At 43.5% G+C, this 21,222-nt stretch overlaps 1 pseudogene; it reads right to left on the bottom strand.

The window, feature by feature from the left end:
• Window positions 1-10,978: 10,978 nt before the first annotated feature.
• On the bottom strand, window positions 10,979-14,864 carry LOC138418531 (cationic amino acid transporter 3-like; annotated as a pseudogene).
• Window positions 14,865-21,222: the final 6,358 nt, after the last annotated feature.

Raw genomic sequence — 21,222 nt, 5'->3', positions numbered from 1 at the left:
CCGAAGCGAGGAGTCCTGAGCACAGGAGACAGTCCTCACCCCTGGGTTGTTGGGGTGGAGATGAGCTGAGTGGGTGGGGAGCATCTGCAGTGTAGCTATCAGCACCGACTCTTCTGTGGTTACTCTCGGGGGAGGTTCTGAGAGGTTTTTCTATTGCTATAAAATTTGCAAAATTAACCAGTTCAGTAATTGTCCGGTTCAGTAATGTTAGGCGCATTCATGTTTTGTACAACCAAACTCCAGAACTTTTTCATCTTGCAAAACTTCAACTCTGTACTCATTCAACGATTCTCCCTTTCTCCTCCACAGTTCCTGGCAATCACCATTCTACTTTCTGTCTCTATGAATCTGAACCCTCTAGGTACTTCATTCAAATGGAAACACTCAATACTTGTCATTTCTTGCCAGGCTTATTTCACTTAGCAAAATGTCCACAAGTTTCATCCATGTTGTAGCATATGTTGGAATTCCCTCCTTCAGTAATGCTGAATAATACTCTCTTATTTATACATACCACATCGGCTTAACTGTTTCTTGATCAATGGGCACTTGAGTTGCTCTCAGGCATTGGGTATTATGAATAATTCTGCTGTGAACATGGGTGTACAAATATCTCTGCCAGAGTATGCTTTCAATTCTTCCGGGTATATCCTCAGAAGTAGATTGCCAGATAACACGATTCTAAGATTTTTACCTGCTTGTGACAGAGAAAATATTCACATATGGAGGTATGGGGAAGTCATTTTGGCTTATACATGGTTCATCTTGAACTTTGTGTGAACTAAGACAGCCTGTCTAACTCACAGCTCATCTGCTTTAACCAATGAGGTAAAGGATGTCTGTTTTGAAGATAAGGATGGGTAACTCCCTTCTCATGGTGTCCATGTTAACACTCCCTTGGAGATAATGTTCCCTTCCCAGATACCAGGGTCCTGCTGTCTCGATGTCTATGTGCTAAGTCTGTCTCTTTAGAAACCTTGAAGGAATGCACACTGTCGTGTTGATGTGTGAGCTTTGTTTGCATGAGGCATAAGACTGTGCTGGAAACCATGCTTCAGAGAGCAGTTCCTCAGAGCTCTCAGAGAGGCTGTCTGCCTCGCTGTAGTGCTCAGTTTGGCTCAAATAAAACTTTTTTTTCTATTTCTACAGTAGATTTTTTAAATTGATTGTTTCCATGAACACAAATTTATTTGATCATCAAGAACTCTGTCATGGAGAAAAGGGAATGCTCTTGCACTGTTGGTGGGAATGTAAATGGATACAGCTACTGTAGAAGACGGTGTGGAGATTCCTTAAAAAACTAGGAATAAAACCACCATATGAACCAGCAATCCCACTGCTAGGCATACACCCTGAGGAAACCAGGGTTGAAAAAGATACTTGTATCCCATTGTTCATTGCAGCACAATTTACAATAGCTAGAACATGGAAGCAACCTAGATGCCCATCCACAGATGAATGGATAAAGAAGTAGTGGTACATATACACAATGGAATATTACTCAGCCACAAAAAGGAACACATTTGAGTCAGTTCTCATGAGGTGGATGAACCTAGAACCTATCATACAGAATGAAGTGAGTCAGAAAGAGAAAGATAAATACCATATTCTAACACATATATATGGAATCTAGAAAAACGGTACTGAAGAATTTATTTACAGGGCAGCAATGGAAAATCAGACATAGAGAATAGGCTTATGGACATGGGGAGAGGGGAGGAGAGGGTGAGATGTATGGAGAGAGTAAGATGGAAACTTACATTATCATATGTAAAATAGATAGTCAACGGGAATTTGCTGTATGGCTCAGGAAACTCAAACAGGGGCTCTGTGTCAACCTAAAGGGGTGAGATGGGGAGGGAGATGGGAGGGAAGGTCAAGAGGGAGGGGATATATGTATACCTATGGCTGATTCAATTTGAGTCTGAATTTGGTAATAAGGAGTTCATGATCTGAGCTACAGTCAGCTTGTTTTTGTTGACTGTATAGAGCTTCTCCATCTTTGGCTGCAAAGAATATAATCAATCTGATTTCAGTGTTGACCATCTGGTGATGTCCATGTGTAATGTCTTCTCTTGTGTTGTTGGAAAAGGGTGTTTGCTATGACCAGTGCATTTTCTTGGCAAAACTCTATTAGCCTTTGCCCTGCTTCATTCCGCATTCCAAGGCCAAATTTGCCTGTTCGCCGACTAAGGTCCGTCTAGTCAAGGCTATGGTTTTTCCTGTGCTCATGTATGGATGTGAGAGTTGGGCTGTGAAGGAGGCTGAGCGCCGAAGAATTGATGCTTTTGAACTGTGGTGTTGGAGAAGATTCTTGAGAGTCCCTTGGACTGCAAGGAGATCCAACCAGTCTATTCTGAAGGAGATCAGCCCTGGGATTTCTTTGGAAGGAATGATGCTGAAGCTGAAGCTCCAGTACTTTGGCCACCTCATGCGGAGTTGACTCATTGGAAAAGACTCTGATGTTGGGAGGGATTGGGGGCAGGAGGAGAAGAGGACGACAGAGGATGAGATGGCTGAATGGCATCACTGACTTGATGGATGTGAGTCTGAGTGAACTCTGGGAGTTGGTGGTGAACAGGGAGGCCTGGCGTGCTGTGATTCATGGGGTTGCAAAGAGTCAGACACAACTGAGCGACTGAACTGAACTGAACTGATGGCTGATTCATATTGAGGTTTGGCAGAAAATAGCAAAATTCTGTAAAGCAATTATTCTTCAATAAAATAATAATAAAAAAAGAACAAGAAGAACCATCAAAAACCCCCTGAAAACTAGGGGCTGTAAAGCCAGGGACCCCACTCACAACCCTCCTCCCTTCCAGTGTTTCTACTTGACTTTGCACGTCTGCCTGTGGCCTGAGACACTCCAGTGTGGGGAATCACTAAGCCCTGCTGGGTGCCAGGAGAAGGGGAGCTTAAAATCTCTGGTGTTAATTCAAGCAATGAAAGCATTTAACAAGCATGGTGCCTGCATCCAGCCTTGTACTAAAGAATGGAAGAAGGAAGATAAAGGGGAGTGTGACTTGATCCTTTTCTTCAAGGTTCTCTGTTTGCTGGGAGAGCTGATCATGAAGACAGGGAAGGGAAACTGGATGTTAGAAATAAAGAGCACTTCTTTTCCCAAGGAAAGAAAAACCCAGGAATGGGAAGAGGGGTCATGCAGTGAAGGGGCCACTGGTGAAGGGTTGACAAAATTATGATGTGTCTCAAATGACCCAAATGCAAAATTAGTGGGCACAAACCAGCAACATGGGATCAAAATATACTAATTGGCTCTTTAGCTTTTGAAAAACCAAGCACACAAGATGAAATGAAGTGAGTTAGTGTTAGTCATTCTGACTCTTCATGACCCTGTAGACTGTAGCCCACCAGGCTCCTCCACCCATGGGATTCTCCAGTCAAGAATACTGGAGTGGGTCGCTCTTTCCTGCTTCACGGGATCGTCTCCATCCAGGGGTTGAACCTGGGTCTCTGGCATGGTAGGCGGATTCTCTACTGTCTGAGCCACCAGGGAAGACTTAACCTATTCTGAAAAGTTTTAGCTGGCTGTGTGGGGACCCACTCAAATCCCTAGAGTTGGTGGGAAGAGTATTTTAAAGGAAAATATCTGAGGTGCAACAAATACAGAAAGAAGCCTTCTCTTAACTTTCTTTATCTGACTGAAAGCAGAAAATTCTGGGAAATCAGGCTGTAAGAAACTCCGTGCCTGGGGAAGGGCCACTCCTAAGAGGATAAAGGTGAGTAAACCGATGACAATAATTCCCTTCTCCTGGAGTTTCATAGCCTGAAGAAAGGGCAAAGACTACTGACATCTGCAAAGACCAACATTATTACAAGGTTTTTCATCTCCTGTTTGTTGTCTCAACCTGTCTTTCTTTCCTAAAGAAACCCATTTGTTTTTCCCATAAGCCTGCAACTTTAATCATTTAGGACAGGAGTCCCCATACTCCCGGCCATAGATCAGTACCAGCCTGTTTGGAATTGGGGTGCACCACAGGAGGTGAGTGGCAGGCCAGTGAGCGAAGCATTGCCTGTATTTACAGCAGCTCCGCACCACTCAAACTGCTGCCTGAGCTCCACCTCCTGCCAGATTAGCAGCAGCATTAGATTCTCACAGGAACACAAATACTATTGTGAGCCATGCTTGTGAGGGATCTAGGTTGCATGCTACTTATGAGAATCTAATGGCTGATCATCTGAGGTGGAGTGGAGGTGGTGATCCTAGCACTGGGGAGCAGCTGTAAATACAGTTTATCATTAGTAGAGAGGCTTGACTGCATGGATACCATCAATTGCTTGCAGACTCATATCGAAACCCTGTCAGAGAGTAGCAGGTAACAATTAAGCTGCATCTGGTGGCAGGCTTTAAGTCAGAACTCAACACTCATTTCAGTCTGCACATGGCCTGCCCATTATTTTATTTACCGCTTCCATCCATGCCTCTTTCCTCAACTATGCACTTGTCTTACAGTTGTCACAGTTTGGGTAAGCCCACAAGCTAACCCCAGCCAAAATGAGTTACAAACAAACATTGTTGGAGAGCTTCTTTGAAAAGGGGAATCACCCAATGGCGGGACAGCATGATAAGACTGCCAACAGAAAGAAAGCTGCATTTAAGATAAAATACCAACAGTCCTACTTAAATTACGGGTTTATTGTGGGTGATTCACATTCTCCAAGTCCTTTTTGTATAATAGTCCTCTCCAACAAAGCCATGAAACCTTCAGACTGCTTCACCACATGGAAACCAAGCACCCTACATTACAAGATAAGCCTTTGGAGTTTGTCAAAAGAAAAAAAAAAAACAAACCATGAACAACAAAAGCCCATCACTTCATCAAGTATGTCCACACTGAGAATATCATTGTTAGTGGCTAACAGCATTGCTAAAGCTAAGAAGCCCTTAAGCAATGGTGAAGAGTTGATCCTATCTGCTGCTAAGGATGGAGCTTCTCTGGTGGCTCAGTGGTAAAGAATTCACCTGTTAATGCAGGAGATAAGGGCTTGATCCCTGGGTCCGGAAGATCCCTTGGAGAAGGAAATGACAACCCATTCACTTCTTGCCTGGCAAATTCCATGGACAGAGGAGCCCATTACTTCATGGGAAATAGATGGGGAAACAGTGGAAATAGTGTCAGACTTTATTTTTTGGGCTCAAAAATCACTGCAGATGGTGACTGCAGCCATGAAATTAAAAGACGCTTACTCCTTGGAAGAAAAGTTATGACCAACCTAGATAGCATATTCAAAAGCAGAGACATTACTTTGCCGACTAAGGTCTGTCTAGTGAAGGCTATGGTTTTTCCTGTGGTCATGTATGGATGTGAGATTTGGACTGTGAAGAAGGCTGAGCACCGAAGAATTGATGCTTTTGAACTGTGGTGCTTGAGAAGACTCTTGAGAGTCCCTTGGATTGCAAGGAGATCCAACCAGTCCATTCTGAAGGAGATCAACCCTGGGATTTCTTTGGAAGGAATGATGCTAAAGCTGAAACTCCAGTACTTTGGCCACCTCATGAGAAGAGTTGACTCATTGGAAAAATCACTGATGCTGGGAGGGATTGAGGGCAGGAGGAGAAGGGGGCAACCGAGGATGAGATGGCTGGATGGTATCACGGACTTGATGGACGTGAGTCTGAGTGAACTCCGGGAGATGGTGATGAACAGGGAGGCCTGGCGTGCTGTGATTCATGGGGTCGTAAAAAGTCAGCCATGACTGAGCGACTGAACTGAATTGAACTGAACTGTGGTTCAAAAGGTGGTACGTGTTCTTCTTTTGGCTGGCATCATAATTAGACAAATGGATGAAATAGCAGACGATATTGAGGCACAATTGTTAGAGGGGATTAATAAGTCACTGTGGTACACAGTTCTGGTTGATGAGTCTACCGATGTTGACAGCAAGGCTTGTTTATGTGCAATTTATTTTTCAGGAGGATGTGCATGAGGATATATTATGTGAACTTTTGTGGGCAACCAACACCACGGTTGCAGAAGTACTCAAGTCTTTGAGTCTTTACAGATCAGGAAAACTGAATTGGTCATTTTGTATTAATATATGCACAGGCAGAGTGGCTGCCGTGACTGTATGGATTTCAGTACTACTGAATGTGGGTCTTCGCACTGTATCCTCCATAGAGAAATGATGGCTAGCCAGAAAATGTCACCTGAACTTAACGTATTGCAGGATGTGATTAAAATCAGGAACCAATTGAATTCATGCGCTTAACTCACATCTATTCACATGGTTCTGTGAGGAGATGCAGAGAGAGCATACATCTTCTTTTATACACAGAAGTGAGAAAGCTGAATGTAGATCACAGGCCAGCATTTCTGAGTTCTGAGAGCTGCTGCAGAGATTTTTTTTTTTAAAGAAAAACAGTCACCACTGCTAGCACATTTCAGTGTCACAGAATGGGTCACAAAACTGCCTTACTTATATGAATTACTCAATCTGCTTAATGAACTCCATCTGTCACTTCGGAGAAGAATGACAACTGTGTTGAAGTAGGCAGGTAAAGAGGCTGCCTTCAAAGCCCAACTGGAATTACAGGGGCAACTCATGAACATTGGGATTTTTGATGTTTCAAACATTAGCAGAGGTTTTGAAAGAGACTGAATCAGGGCCTTCTTTCCTCCAGCTGGTGCACAGTCACCCATGTCAGCTTTCAAGAGTTTGAGCATTATTTCCCAACCACAGAAGACCCCTGAACCGGGAAGGAATGGATCCGTGACTCATTTGTGAGTAAGCCAGGTGAATAGACTTTGTCCCTGCTAGAAGAGGATCAACTGCTTGAGGACGCAAATGATGGTGCCCTTAAAAGTATGTTTGAGACAACTTCAAATCTCCATTATGTTCTGGGTTAAAGTCAAAGTGGAATATCCTGAGATTGCTGCAAAAGCACTGAAAAAAGTCTGCTTCCATTTCCAACACCCTATCTTTGGGAAGTAGAGTTTTCGGCAGTGACAACAACCAAAATGAGATTATGGAGTAGACTGGACATAAGCAACACACCTAGGGTGTCACTGTCTCCCATCACCCCTAGGTGGGACTGTCTAGTTGCAGGAAAACAAACTCAGGACTCCCACTGATTCTGCATTATGGTGAACTGTGTAATTATTTCATTGTGTATTGCGGTGTAATAATAGCAGAAATAAAGTGCACAGTCAGTGTAATCTGCTTGAATCTTCTCCAAACCATCCTCTCCCATGGAAAAATTGTTGTGGGGCCCTAAATGGGAAACCTTGAAAAAGAAGGGCGAGCTTTACGGTTTAGAGCTAAGATGGCACCTGGCGGGAGAGATGAGGGCACGGCCTAAGTTGTTTGTCAAAACTTTTGATTGGCTCTCTTGATTTCCATGCAGGTGGACAGCGGGTGGTCACCATAGACTCCTGTTACAAGGAAGCTCAGGACAACTTGACCTTTAACGTGATTGGTGCAACTATGGTATATTAAGATTTGACCTTTAACATGATTGGTGTAACTATGGTATATTACGATTTGACCTTTAACGTGATTGGTGCAACTATGGCACATGACGATTTGACCTTTAACGTGATTGGTGCAACTATAGAAAGTCCCTCGCAAAACCCCCTTGCTTGCCTATATATACCAAGAGTTTGTGGCAATAAAGCAGAACTGCTTAGGTGGAACCCCTGTCACCTGTGATTGTCTCTTGCTCGCTAAGGGGCTGGGTTGGCGGACAGCAGGCTCACCTCGCCTTCGGGACCCCTCGGCTTTGCTGAGGGAAGTTCCACTGCCTTTCTCTTTTTGCGGAGCGCCACCACAAATTGTCTTCCAGGAAACTGGTCCCTGGTGCCGAAAAGGTTAGGAACTGCAGCTCTAACTAATTCAGGCCAATAACAATAATTTAAAAAACTCCTTTATAACTTACCATGAGACCTACACCCCATCACTTCATGATTTTCATATGAAAGTGAGAGACCAGATTAAGGGAAGGCATTCTCACCTTACAGAACCCCTTCACCACCTTCCTCTCTTCTCCCCAATTTTTCCCTGTATTTTGTTTCTCCTGCAAAATGATCTGGCCAGAACCACTCATAGATTAGACATGGCTTTAAAGACTCATTTTCCATCCCACGTAGTTAAACCAAATATTTTTTCCCAAATAAATATTGCACACTCCCTTTGATAACATCTTGTAAATAAAATTTTCTCCTCCTTGGGATACTTGAAATATTACATATACATGACATTCTTTCATTATCTATCTCATCTAATAATACTGAGCACTTGCTGTTTTCCAGACACTGTTTTGGCTACTGGGAAGAAAGTGGTAGTCAAATATTTTGTGGGCTGACTGTGTCTCCTTGCTCTCAAATTCATATGTAGATGTCACCTAGATAGAGTGAACAGTCTTTTTGTAAGTTTTCTTGTTTATCTGAATTTCACTGTTCACTCTGTCTAGGTGTCTTTTACTTCTATTTGCTAAATCTCTCTTCTTGTAACATTAGTGACACAAGGTAGGACCTCTTCTAATGGCCTTATTTAAGCTTAATTATGTCTTTAAGGTGCTATCACCAAATACAGTCATGTTCTAAGGTCCTCAGAGTTAGGACATCTACATATGAATTTGAGAGCAAGGAGAAGAAAGCTGAGCGCCGAAGAATTGATGCTTTTGAACTGTGGTGCTGGAGAAGACTCTTGAGAGTCCCTTGGACTGCAAGGAGATCCAACCAGTCCATTCTGAAGGAGATCAGCCCTGGGATTTCTTTGGAAGGAATGATGCTAAAGCTGAAACTCGAATAATTTGGCCACCTCACGCGAAGAGTTGACTCATTGGAAAAGACTCTGATGCTGGGAGGGATTGGGGGCAGGAGAACAAGGGGACGACAGGGGATGAGATGGCTGGATGGCATCACGGACTCGATGGACGTGAGTCTGAGTGAACTCTGGGAGTTGGTGATGGACAGGGAGGCCTGGCGTGCTGCAATTCATGGGGGTCACAAAAAGTCGGGCACGACTGAGCGACTGAACTGATGTATATATTATATGTGTATTAATTATACAGTACCTATTTCATTTTATTTTTATTTTTCTGGTCATGCTGTGCAGCATGTGGGATCTTAGTTCCCTGACCTGTGCTCCCTAGATTGAACCTGTGCTCCCTGCAGTGGAAACACAGAGTCTTAGCCACTGGACCACCAGAGAGGTTCCAACATATACGTATTTTAATATGCACAGACGCAGGCAAATGTACAGGCACACCTGGCTTTATTATGCTTTGCAAATACTGCATTTTTACAAATTGAAGGCTTATAGCCACTTCATGTTGTCAACAGATGCTTAGTATTATTTTGGCAAAAACTTTTTTTTTTTTTTTAAATTAAGGCATATGCATTGCTTTTTGGATAGAATTCTATGTACACTGAGTAGAATACAGTGTAGTGTGATCATAACTTTTATCCTCACTGGAAAAAGAAAAAAACACAATTTTCCTCTTATTGCCAATTCTTTTTATTGGGGAAGTTTGGAACTAAACCAGTAATATCTCCAAGATATGCCTGTATGGGTGATTATCATTTAGTTAATGAGTTACTGTCCAGTTTGGGTCATATCATTTAATTGTTACAGGAACTGCACCACTTTTCTGTCTTGGAGAACTGTCTATATTCTGGTTTGGCTGATTATGCTTTTAGTTAAAATGTGAATCTATCCCTCATGTCTGCTGTGAGCTGGTGGTTGATCTAGAGGCTTGATGACTTTCTAACTCAACTTTTCATCAGGGCTGTGTTCCGGGTGGTGTTCTGTGTTGCCTGTTATAGCACACTGGGTAGCACGGGATATCTGGTTGTCCCCCAGCGGTAAGGGAAGAACAGCCATCAGGTGATGTCAGCCTCCTCCATCACAGTCTCACCTGACAGTTTCAGCCTCCATTGTTTCCTAAATCTGTAATTCCACTAGGTCCTTCAAGATATTGATTTTCCTAATTCTGTTCATCCTTCTCCATCTGTTTTTTTTTTTTCCTCCATCTGGTTTTAATTCATCTAATAACTTTTTATTTCAATATCTTGTCTTCCATCATTCCTTCACCCTACTTCGGGTGTTCGTTCCCACAAACAACACTCTACTCTATTATTACCAACATCTTCAATGTCCATAATCTCAATTTCAAGCATTCTGTCTGACAGTAACAGCTTTTTATACTGTCCCTTCAGCTTCACTTCTTATCTTTTAGTTCCACTCGACTCACCATTTAAAACCAACTACTGCTCCCCATCCTTTACTCTTGCCTCTGGCAATGCAGGGTGTTTGGTTTTTGTCTCTGTTCTCAATGAAGAACTTTATCTATTCAACTCTACTGTGCAATGCTAAAGTCTGTGACAGAAAAGTAAAGAAAAATGATTATGTACCCAATGATACACTACATCTTGGTAGCCAAGGAAAAAGATAAAAATAACCTTTTCCCTTTATCATTATGAAATAATCCACTTTATCTGTTATTTTCTTTTTCTTAAGTCTACTTTGCATATTAATATGACTGTGCTAGGTTTTTTTTTGTTACTGTTTTCATAATGTATCTCTTACCTTTCTTCTACATCCAATATATTTGTGTCCTAATACATAAAGTGAAACTCTTGACACAATATATAGTTACCTGTGTTTTTTCCCCATGTTGCCATCTCTGTGTTTTTACTGGAAATTGGCACAAGATGCTTCTTATGTGCCAGTTAATATTTTATTTCTTCTGTTGGTTGCAGATTACATTTTTTGGACTTTCTCTGTGAAAATTCATCTTGCTGTATGCTTATGAAACATGGACTTTTCTGTGTGTATATTATGCTTTGAAAAGTTTACTTTAAAACTGTATAACATTTAAGTCATTGTGTCCACTAGCAATATATACAGGATTCTAAATGCATCCCACATTCGCACTGCATAGAGGCTCAAAGTGCCCTTTGAACCAGCAGATCTTCCAGGACATGAAGGGATTCCACACAACATCGATGTCCTTTGGTTAAGATGAACCAGCACCGGGGATGTTTTTGTCAAGATTCTGGGAGGTGGAGGCTGGTGGCTGTGGCTCATTGTTCTCCAGGCTGTGTCGGATCCCATATCCTAAGTATATGACAGATCCTAGTAGGGAAATGAGACAGTGAGAAGGGAAAGTAGGTGCTCTTCCCACTTACAAATGCCCAGTAGGTCTCCTTTTATGGTATCTGACACAGTTTAGAAAAGAGGTAGTAGGGAGATGATTGGGTTCAGTCACTTAAGGGGTCTCATTTTCCAAGAAAACCACTTACCAGTCACATTCCAGACTCCAAATAGGGCCCAGGTCCCAGAGGTCATCTGCATCATCGAGTAAATGTTCACAAAGATGCTCACCAGTGGGAGGACAGGCAGAGCAGAGACCTGGTCAGTTCATCCCTGAACACAGCCCAGACGTCTGAAAGACCCTACCCCACGTGGGTGGGACAAGTTCAGTCCAATTCAGGCTGTGTGTTCAGTGCCTACTGAGATAGTGTATGTAGAGCACTGAGTGTGGATCAGGGAAGAATTCATTAGTTTTAATAACTCCCCTCATTCCTGGTCCAGCAAATGATGTTTAGAGTTTGAAGCATGCAGACTTCATTCACTCAAGGTGGACACTTTGGACACATAGGGTCACTTACCCTGAACGGAAGAGGAGAGGGGTCCTGGGGCTGCCTCCAGTTGATGACCGTGACCCCAGTGATGAGCAGCAGCAGCAGCAGCACAGCCACTGTTGTGAGCCCAGGGTCTCCAGAGAACACCTGGCTGGGCCACTGGGCCAGGATCACAATCAGGATGGTCAGCAGGAGAACTGCAAGGGTCAAGCAGGAGGAGAACAGGCTGGACCCAGAAGCCAAAGATGTCAGGACCTCGGGTCACTCCCCTCCCCAGGCTGCCCATCTCAGGAAGGGACATCATGTCTCTAAGACACCTCAGCTGACAGAAAAGACACATTCCCTCCACATATCATCAATTTCAGAAAATGACCAAAGGGAAATCAAGCAGGAATGCACATCCACAGACAATCTGGCCAGATTTCTGGGTGGGGGTGATGTGGATAGGGTCACATAGTCTCTTTGGAATCCATGAGGTTCCTGCTTCTGGTACAGGGTCCAAAGAACTTGTGTCACTTTCACAAATCTCAATTTCATTTTTTGCTTTCTCATTCTTGCTTAAGTTCTGGTCTGGCTGGTATCTGAATTAGAGGTATGAAGGCGGTGATAATAGTAGCCCCTACTCATCCAACATCAGACAGTCTAGTCCATCTCTTTCTCAACTTAACCATAGCAGAAAATTCAGAAGGCAGTATGAAGGCAGAAGAGAATTACCTTCCCATCAATCCCATCAATCCCCTCAATGTCAGGACCCCCAGTCAAGGTATTGTGGGGTCTCACCTGAGAACAAGAACAGAAAAAGCCACCATGATGTAAGCGAGCAGGATCCCAATTGATGAGAGCTCCACAAGATCACTGAACTCAAAGAGTAAAAACACAGTAAAAAAGAGTAAAAACACAGGGCAAAAACACAGCGAAGAAAGAGTGAGAAACCAGTGGGAATATCCAAGCTAAGAAAACTGATCAAAGAAGGAATGAGCATTATTTACTTACCTGCAAGAATTCCAGAAGCCAAGGTGGCTGTGATGGGGGTACGGGTGCGGGCGTGGATGCGGGCAAGTCCCGGAAAAGGAGCCCGTCATCTGCCATTGAGTAGATCACACGGGGCATGGGGATCAAGGCCCCCACCAGGCTGGGAGAGAAAATGGAAACACTTGGGGACGTGGACCCTGTTCCCTAGTCTTCACACCGTTCCCTCTTGTCTCTCAATCCTTAGGGCTAAGATACTTTTTAATTTGGCAGTATATTGAGGCAAAGTTTTGGCACTGACCTGGATGAAAGAGCCCAGAGGGTGCCAACAGCCACAACATATCTGGCAGGGCCCCACCCAACATGGAAAAAAGCCTGCGGCAAGGGGCTCACGGGGTGAATCAGGTAGTAGGGCACCATGAGGGTGAGCGCGGCTGAGACTCCAGAGTACGCCAGAAAGCAGATGAAGATGGTGATCAAGATGCTCCAGGGGATGGAACAACGAGGGTTTAGGGCTTCTGCCCCTGCAACAGTGGTGGAGGTCAGTAAAAGCACGGGGGTGAAAACAAAAAATCAATATCTTCTTTCATCTCCAAAAGCTGACTGACCTACTACTAGCCCCTGGGCCCAAGGGCAGCCCACACTATACCCACATCCCTCATGGGACACACAGTGGCATGTTACCTGTAGTGGCACTGATGTCAAAACCAAGAAAAACATAGATACATGTTGCTGCTCCATGGAGAATCCCTTCAAAGCCAAAAGGCAGAAACCCTACAGAACCCAGAGGGTCCAAGCTATGGTGAGAGAAGGAATGAGGAAAAATTTTAGCTGAAGTGTGTCAGCCATCTGTATTGGAATCCTTAGTTAATTTTACAGCTTTATTGAGATATATTTCACGTTTCATTAAATTTATCTTTTCAAAGTGTAAAAAAACCCCTAAGGATTATTAGTATTAATAATAATAATGACACTTAGTTAATACTAAGTCCTGGGCTCCAGGCCCTCCTTCACAGGATCTGTTATCCCAGGTCTCTTTAGTCCCCATCATAGTCTCAGCTCTGTGTTACCCCCACAAGCACTACTATGGACAAGAGGAACCTCCTAGCCTATAGGTGTCATCGGATCCAGATGTGTTCGATCTGTAGTCCTGTTTTGTGAAGTTCCAGTTGTGCAGGTCTCCCTTAATGAAGCCAGAGATGATGATGAAGCTGAGAACCGAAATGTTGATGCCTGTGAACAGGTTAGTAACCAGGGCTGACTGACGAGCTCCCAGAATCGGTACTCCTGTGGAAAGATGGACTATGAGACACCCCAAATAACCAAATCCATAGACACGGAAAGAAAACTAGTAGTTTTCAGAGGCTTGAGTTTGCGTAGGTGAGAGATGGACAGAGGTTGCTCAGTGGTTACTGCGTTTCCTTTGGTTGTGATGAAAATGTTTGGACCAGAGGGAGATGACGGTTGCACAACACTGTGAATGTGGTAAGTGCCACTGAGTTGTGCACTTTCAGATGGTTAATTTCTTACTGTGGCCATCAACTCACAACAAACACATCAATCAAATCATCTCTTTGTACATCTTAAAATTATATAATATTGTATGTCAAAAATAGCTCAATACACTTGGGGGAATACAGTAAAATGGTTCATTTTATTTTGTGTGAATTTCAAACAAACATCTTCAGTCTCAGGACAAGAAAGGAATTTGCAAGTCTAAGTAAAAGATTGCCAGGTGGGGGTGATTTTGTTTCCCAAGAGACATTTGGCAATGTCTGGAGACATTCTGATTGTTGCAGTTTGTGGGGGTCATTATTATCCTGTGAGCAAAGGGCAGGGATGTTATTCAAAATCTGACAATGATTAAAAACAAAACCTAAAATGAACAGGACAGCTCGCTCCCACCAAAGAACGATCCAGCCCAAACTGCTGATATTGCCAAGGGTGGGAAACAACAGTTTGAGTTGTGCCTTCCTTCCTGTCTTCATTCCAGCCCTAATTCCCCCACTAGTCTGGAGCCCCAAGCCTTCTGCAGCCAAGTTCCCAGCTCCCCCCCATCCCACATTCCGCTCTTCCCATCCTATCTCTGACTCCTGTCTCACCCATAAGCAGCAGCACCAGGGCCAATGCCCAAAAGTCTGGGTACGTGGCCAGGTAGGCAGGCATATACTGAGAGGAAACTCTCTGTAATGCCTGAGAGATGTGGTTCCCACTGAGGCTGTCCAAGGCCTAGCTCCAGGCCCTGGAAACACTGGCGGGGCCTGCAGTGCTAGAAGAGCGAACATTCATTAACAGATATAAGTTGGACCTTCAATTTGCATCATGGGATGTATTTTGAGGGAAAAAGTATACAAAATACCAAATCTCAGAGTTTCTTTTCAAGAGTGGGGAGAGTAGACCGAGATGATTCACAAAGTGGATCAACTAGTTAACATGTTGTGCTTCAGTTCAATTTAGTTCAGTCGCTCAGTCATGTCCGACTTTTTGTGACCCCATGAACCACAGCATGCCAGGCCTCCCTGTCCATCACCAGCTCCTGGAGTTTACCCAAACTCATGTCCATTGAGTCGGTGATGCCATCCAACCATCTCATTCTCTGTTCCCTTCTCCTCCTGCCTTCAATCTTTCCCAGCATCAGGGTCTTTTCAAATGAGTCAGTACTTCACATCAGATGGCCAAAATATTGGCGTTTCTGCTTCACCATCAGTCCTTCCAGTGAATATTCAGGTCTGATTTCCTTCAGAATGGACTGGTTGGATCTCCTTGCAGTCCAAGGGACTCTCAAGAGTCTTCTCCAACAGTTCAAAAGCATCAATTCTTCGGCGCTCAGCTTTCTTTATAATCCAACTCTCACATCCATACATGACTACTGGAAAAGTTGTAGCCTTAACTAGATGGACCTTTGTTGGCAAAATAATGTCTCTGCTTTTGAATATGCTATCTTGGTTGGTCATGACTTTCCTTCCAAGGAGTAAGCGTCTTTTAATTTTATGGCTGCAATCACCATCTGCAGTGATTTTGGAGCCCCCAAAATAAAAAGTCTGACACTGTTTCCCCATCTATTGCCACGAAGTGATGGGACCAGATGCCATGATCTTAGTTTTCTGAATGTTGAGCTTTTTTCACTCTCCTCTTTCACTTTCATCAAGAGGCTCTTTAGCTCTTCTTCACTTTCTGCCATAAGGGTGGTGTCATCTGCATATCTGAGGTTATTGATATTTCTCCCGGCAATCTTGATTCCAGCTTGTGCTTGATCTAGTCCAGCATTTCTTGTGATGTACTCTGCATATAAGTTAAATAAGCAGGGTGACAATATACAGCCTTGACATACTCCTTTTCCTATTTGGAACCAGTCTGTTGCTCCATGTCCAGTTCTAACTGTTGCTTCCTGACCTGCATACAGATTTCTCAAGAGGAAATGTGCTTGCTTTATAGCTAAGTCGTGTCCAACTCTTTGCCGTGCCATGGACTGTAGCCCACCAGGTTCCTCTGTCCATGGGATTATCCAGGCAAGAATATTGGAGTGAGTTGCTATTTCTTTCTCCAAGTTAATATGTAAAGAGGAAATTAATGTTGGGCCAGAAAATATAACAGGCAAGTTGAACCAGGAGAACTGGGAGATGAGGGTTGCAATTTAAATCTAGCAATAAAGGAAAATTGCAAGAAGGCAACAGCCTGAGGGGAGGAGCCTGTGGGACACTCCTCCCTCTCACCCATTCAGATTCCTACACCAAAGATCCTGAAACCCGGTAGCTTTCTGTTTCCTTACTCACAGAGTGGCAAAGAATAAGAACTCTGATTTGGGGCAGAATGGGAAGAAATTTGTGGGGAGGGACAGGTTCTAGCCCAGCTCAGTCAAAGTATCAAACCAGAGTGGTCTCCCAGCTGCCTGGATGGAGAGGGGAACTAACCTTCATTTTGAACCAGAAATGACAGGATTCTGTTTCCTGCTCCTTTGAGGGCATGAAATGTTTCCTCCCTATACTGCTCAGCAGGGCCAGGCTGACACAGAGATTACAAGTCACTATCAGGGGGCTTCCACCCTGGATATGCCAAAGTCACATTTAACATTTTGGTTAAGAACAAGGGGGAAAACCCCAGGAAACTATGATTAAAATCTTGACTCCATCATCACCCCCATGACCCTGAAGAAGTCATTCACTGCCTTGGATCTCTGTTTTCTTCTTGCTCAAATGCTGCTGATGACCACTTGTGCACTGTTAGTAGGAATGTAAAATGTTGCAGCTGCTATAGATAAATACAGTGGTCCCTCCAAAACTTCAAAATAAAACTGCAATATGATCCAGCAATTCCACTTCTGGGTGTGCACCCAAAAGAACTGAAAATAGAATCTCAAAGAGAAATTTGTACACCCATGTTCATAGCAGCATTATTCATAGTGGCCGAAAGATGGAAGCAAAGCAAATGCTCATCCACAAAGGAATGGGTAAATACAATGTGGTCTAAAGGTGCATCGGAAAATTATTCAGTTTTAAAAAGACAGAAATTCTGACACATGGTACAACGTGGAAGAATCCTGAGAAATTATACTAAGTGTCAGAAGCCAGTCACGAAAAGACAAATACTGGATGATTCCACTTCTGTGATACACCTAAATAGTCAAATTCACAGAGACAGAAAGTAGAATGGTGGCTTCTAGGGGTTGAGGTGAGGTGGACATGGGGACTTACTGTTTAATGGGTCATAGGTTTATGAGAAGAAAAGTATTCAGAAGACTGATTGTCCAACAGTGTAAGCATACTTAACACTACTGAACTGCACACTTAAAAGCGTTAAGCTGGCACGTTCTGTGTCATGTTTTATCACTATTTAAAAAAGTTGCTGCAAATGATGAATAATAGAGCTAGCTTCACCAAATTGCCAGATGTAACAAACCCCAAGATAATTTAATAAAAATCACTATACTGTCATCCTTTGTGGATACTAAAATCCATGGATACTCAAGTCTCTTACAGTCACCCCCCATATCTACAGAGGAGAAACCCCCAAATACAAAGGATTAACAGTAAACAGGAGACTCAAGTCAGTGGTCCACATATCATAAACCCTATATAAGAGCTATTTACTATTGTTAGAACACCAATCAAGAAAATGTATTTCAGTGCTTCTGGGCATGGATGCAATATCCCCAGTCAGTTCAATTCAGTCAGTTCAGCCGCTTAAATAATGGTTTAAGACGTTGCAAAGGAGACAAGGGCCTTGAAGACAGCTCAGTGGCTAGCCATCGAAGTTCAGTCCAGTCGCTAGGTCGTGTCTGACTCTTTGCGATCCCATGAATCGCAGCACGCCAGGCCTCCCTGTCCATCACCAACTCCTGGAGTTTACTCAAACTCATGTCCATCGAGGCAGTGATGCCATCCAGCCATCTCATCCTCGGTCGTCCCCTTCTCCTCCTGCCCCCAATCCCTCCCAGCATCAAAGTCTTTTCCAATGAGTCAACTCTTCACATGAGGTGGCCAAAGTACTGGAGTTTCAGCTTCAGCATCAGTCCATCTAATGAACACCCAGGACTGATCTTTAGAATGGACTGGTTGGATCTCCTTGCAGTCCAAGGGACTCTCAAGAGTCTTCTCCAACACCACAGTTCAAAAGCATCAATTCTTCGGCGCTCAGCTATCTTCACAGTTCAACTCTTACATTCATACATGACCACTGGAAAAACCATAGCCTTGACTAGATGGACCTTTTTGGCAAACTAATGTCTCTGCTTTTGAATATACTATCTAGGTTGGTCATAACTTTCATACTCCAAGGAGTAAGCGTCTTTTAATTTATCCCCATCCCCCACCTTTTCTCACAAAATCCTATGTATAACTCCCAGCTCTTTTTGTTTTCATCTGAAAACTGACTCTCTCCACCCTCAGGCTGGAGCTGGGCTGATCCCTGCACTCTGGGATTGCAGAGGTCTCTTTGGGAGGATGTGAACTCAGTGCCCAGTCTCCTACAGGAGAGGGTGACCTGAGACTTACTGGATCCTTGGAGCAGAGACTGGAGCACTGGGTCAGTCAGGGAGGCTGAGGGTAAGCCGTGTGGGGCTGGAGCTGGACATGAGTTGAGCAAACTCCTGGAGATGGTGAAGGATGAGGGAGGCTGATGTGCTGCAGTCCATGGGGTCACAAGGAGGTTGGACACAACTTAGTGAGTGAAAAACAAGGGCTGGAGCAATACATCTCTAAAAACTAAAGCAGAAAGTCCCTGTTCACCAAAGACAACTCTTAAGTTGGGGTGGGGATGGAATTGGGTGGGTGGGAAGCCACTGTAGAGTCATTATCAGTCCTTGACTCTTCTGTGGTTACACTTGGAGGGTGTGTCTGGAATGCTTTTTTTTTTTTTAAATTATGATAAAGTACGGAAAACATAAAATTTACCACTTGAACCATTTTCAAGTTTGCAGTTCCATAGTGCTAAATACATTCATATTTATACAACCAAAGTCCAGACCTTTTTTCATATGACAAAACATCAACTCTGTGCCCACGATCAACAATTTCCCTTTTCTCCTTTCCCAGTTCCTGGCAATTGCCATCGTACTTTAAGTTTCTATTAACCTGACCATTCTAGGTACTTCATGTAAGTGGAATCATATATAGTCTAAAGTCTCTTCCAGTGAGACTTGTTTCACTTAGTAAATGTCCACAAGCTCATCCATGTAGTAGCATGTGTTAGAAATCCTTTCCTTTTAAATGCTGAAGAATACTCTATTATATATAATGTTGGGCCGCAACCCCAGGCCTGCAAGCTTTGTATTTTCTCATCCTCAAGACTGAAGAAAGAGCCCAGAATCATCTTTTAATGAATAGGGGGAGTCTTACATGTTTGAAGCAAGGTCCTGGAGTGACACGTCAACCATGTTTACCTAGGGTAGGCAGGACATGGTGGTAGTCTTCACTACTGGGGGTAGGGGAGGTGACTAGTTATAGAGGGAATTAACATCAGGTTGGTTCATCGGTTACCAGGGAAACCAGCAGAGGAACACACCCTTCACTATCTCTTTGATAGACTATTCAGGTGGACAATTTACAGTTTAGAACAGTTATTCAGTTCAGTTCAGTCGCTCAGTCATGACCAACTCTTTGCAACCCCATGTGGACTTCAGCACGTCAGGCCTCCCTGTCCATCGCCAACTCCTGGAGCCTACTAAAACTCATGTCCATTGAGTCGGTGATGCTATCCAACCATCTCATCCTCTGTCATCCCCTTCTCCTCCTACCCTCAATCTTTCTCAAAATCAGAGTCTTTTCAAATGAGTCAGTCCTTTGCATCAGGTGGCCAAAGTATTGGAGTTTCAGTTTCAACATCAGTCCTTCCAAAGACTATTCAGGACTGATTTCCTTTAGGATGGACTGTTGGATCTCCTTGCAGTCTAAGGGACTCTCAAGAGTCTTCTCCAACACCACCACTCAAAACATCTATTCTTCAGTGCTCAGCTTTCTTTATAGTTCAACTCTCACATCCACACATGACCACTGGCAAAACCATAGCTTTGACTAGACAGACCTTTGTTGGCAAAGTAATGTCTCTGCTTCTTAATATGCTGTCTAAGTTGGTCATAGCTTTTCTTCCGAGGGGCAAACATCTTTTAATTTCATGGCTGCAATCACCATCTGCAGTGATTTTGGAGCCCAAGAAAATAAAGTATGGATAAATTATGTAAAGTATGTAGGCATTTACTGATTAGACCATATGATTTAGAATGAAGTCATACGAGTAGAGTGTAGGTGTACCAGGAATGGGTTGAGTAGGGGTTGTACAGAGAGCAAGAGAACAGCCATCTTGGGTGGCCTGAATCTTACATATACACACCACTATTGGCTTATCCATTTGTTCATCAGTGGGCACTTGGGTTGCTTTCATGTTTTAGCTATTGTGAACAAATGCTGCTGAGAACATTGCTGTACAAATGTCTATTCCAGAGCGTGCTTTCAATTTTGGGATATAGCCTCAGAAATAAATTGCTGGATCGCATGGTTCTAAGATTTTTATCTGCTTGTGACAGAGAAAATGTTCACATGTTGAGGAATGGGGAAGTCATTTTGGCTCATCCATGGTTCAGCCTGAACTTTGTGTGAATGAAGACAGCCTGTCCAACTCTCACAGCTCATCTGCTTTAACCAATGAGGTACAGGGTGTCTGTTTTAAAAATAAGGATGAGTAACTCCCTTTTCATGGTGTCCTTGTTAGCACTTCCTGGGAGATAAGGTTCCCTCCCCAGACACCAGGGTGCTACTCTGTTGTTGTCTATGTACTGAGTCTGTCTCTTTTGAAACCTTGAAGGAATGCACCCTGTCACATTTGATGTGTGTGCTTTATTTGAATAAGTCATAAGACATGGTAAAAACCATGCTTCAACCTAGCAGTTCCTCAGAGTTATCTGAGAGACTGCCTTCAGAGCTATCATCCTATTTGGCTCAAATAAAACTCTCTTCTATTTCAATTATGCACTGCTTTTTTGATTATTTCTGTGGACACTTGAATTTATTCCATCATTAAGGACCCTGAGATGTAGGGGCTGTAAAACTGGAGACCCAACTCACAACCATCCTCACACCCAGGTTTTTTTTTTTTTTACACTACTTGACTGCACACTCTGCACCTGACCTGAGACACTCCAGTGTGGGGAACCCCC

This window comes from Ovis canadensis, chromosome 14 (assembly GCF_042477335.2).
Source record: "Ovis canadensis isolate MfBH-ARS-UI-01 breed Bighorn chromosome 14, ARS-UI_OviCan_v2, whole genome shotgun sequence".
NCBI classification, from domain to species: domain Eukaryota; kingdom Metazoa; phylum Chordata; class Mammalia; order Artiodactyla; family Bovidae; genus Ovis; species Ovis canadensis.
Note: the sequence above shows the minus strand (reverse complement) of the source record. Positions and strands in the feature narration are given on the sequence as shown.